We start from the raw sequence: 2,258 nt of genomic DNA, 5'->3' as shown, positions 1-2,258 counted from the left end.
AAAACAATATTCTCAAGGGCACATTATTTTAAAAACTGTCTAAAATCAAAAAAGTAAGAACTTTAAAAGCAGTAAAAGACATTTTTCTCTCATACAAGGGAACCCTCCTAAGGCAACCAGCAAATTTCTAAACAGAAACTTTGCAGGACAGGACTCAGTTGGATGATATATTCAAAGTGATGAAAGAAAAAAACTACCAACCAAGAACACTTTACCCAAAAAGAGTTGTCCTTCAGAAATGAAGGCAAGATAAAGACTTTCCCAAAAAACAAAAGCTGGGGGAGTTTCTCACTAGACCTACCTTACAAGAAATGCTTAATAGAGTTCTTCAAACTGAAATGAAAAGATGCTAATTAGTAACATGAAAACATATAAAAATATACAATAACTCGTAAAATACTTTAATACTGTAATATGGTGGTGTGTTAACTGGTTAATTCTCATAGAAAGATTAAAGGACAAAGCATTAAAAATAGCTACAGCTAAAATAAATTGTTAATGGACACACAATGTAAAAAGATGTAAATTGTGACATCAAAACCTACTCCTAACCATGTACACTGGAACAGCAGCTTTCAAAATTTTCGGCCATGACCCCCAATAAAAAATATATTTTATATACTTAATGGGAACTGCTATTTTGGGCCATTATTTCTTCAAATATTCTTTCTGCCCCACTCTGTCTTGCCTCTCCTTCTTGGAATCAAATTACACATATGTTAGACCACTTGATATTGTCCTACAAGTCACTAAGGCTATCTTCATACTTTTTAAATCTCTTTCTGTTATGCATGCAAAAATGAAATCAGATCATTTTTTTACACCATGTACAAAAATTAACTCAAAATAGATTAAAGACTTAAGACCCGAAACCATAAACTCCTAGAAAAAAATAGAGGCAGTAAAATCTTTGACATTGGTTTTAGCAACATTTTTTTTGCATATGTCTCCTAGGGCAAAGAGAACAAAAGCAAAAATAAACGAATGGGACCACATCAAACTAAAAAGCTTTTGCACCACAAAGGAAATCATCAACAAAACAAAAAGGCAACTGACTTAATGGGAGAAGATATTTGCAAATGATATATCAGATAAGGGATTAATATCCAAAATATATAAAGAATTCATACAGTTCAACATCAGAAATACAAACAATCCAATTAAAAAATGGGCAGAAGACATGGAATAGACGTTTCTCAGAAGACAATATGCAAACGGCCAGCCGACACATGAAAAGATGCTCAACATTACTAACCATTAGGGGAATGCAAATTAAAATCACAATGAGATATGTCACCTCACAACTGTCAAAATGGTTATTATCGATGTTAGCAAACAAGTATTAGCAAGAGTGTGGAGAAAAAAGAACCCTCATTTATTGTTGGTGGGATTGTAAATTGGTGCAGCTGCTGCAGAAAATAGTATGGAGGTGCTTCAAAATATTAAAAACAGAACTACTATATGACCCAGCAATTACTCTTATGGGTATTTATCCAAAGAAATCTAAACCACTAATTTGAAAAGATACATGCACCTTTATGTTCATTGTAGTATTATTTACAATAGCCAAAATACATAAGCAACCTAAGTGTCCATGAATAGATGAATGAGTAAAGATGTGGTACATATATACAATGGAAAAATACTCAGCCATAAAAAAGAATAAAATCTTGCCATTTGCAACAACATGAATAGACCTAGAGGGTATTATGCTAAGTGAAATAAATCAGACAGAGAAAGTATCATATGATATCACTTATATATGGAATCTAAAAAACAAAATAAATGAACAAACAAAATAGAAAGAAACTTATAAATACAGAGAACGAATTGATGGTCACCAGATGGGAAGATGACTGGAGGATGGATGAAAAAGATAAAAGTGTCTACAGCCATGCCACCCTGAACAAGCCCAAGCCCATCTGATCTCAGAAGCTAAGCAGGGTTGGGCCTGGTTAGTACTTGGGTGGGAGACCACCTAGGAAGACCAAGTGCTGTAGGAGTAAAATATAAAAAATAAGAGATTGTAAGCTGACCAAAATAAAAAGTAAAAGGGAGTAAAAAGCACAAATTTCCAGTTATAGTAATAGTCATGGGTATATAAAGTAAGGCACAGGGAATATAGTCAACAATTTTTTAATAACTAGGATGGTATCAGAAGGGTACTAGACTTATCAGGGTACATAAATATCTAATCACTGTGTTGTACACCAGAAACTAGTATAATATTGTATGTCAACTGTGAGTGAAAAATAATC

The 2,258-nt window shown here is 33.1% G+C and overlaps 1 pseudogene; it reads left to right on the top strand.

The window, feature by feature from the left end:
- Positions 1-1,884: 1,884 nt before the first annotated feature.
- On the top strand, positions 1,885-2,003 carry LOC112480230 (annotated as a pseudogene).
- The last annotated feature ends 255 nt before the right edge of the window (positions 2,004-2,258 follow it).

Source organism: Pteropus alecto, unplaced genomic scaffold (assembly GCF_000325575.1).
Source record: "Pteropus alecto unplaced genomic scaffold, ASM32557v1 scaffold73, whole genome shotgun sequence".
Taxonomy (NCBI): Eukaryota; Metazoa; Chordata; class Mammalia; order Chiroptera; family Pteropodidae; genus Pteropus; species Pteropus alecto.
The sequence above is the reverse complement of the archived record's forward strand: the minus strand, read 5'-3'. Positions and strand labels throughout refer to the sequence as shown.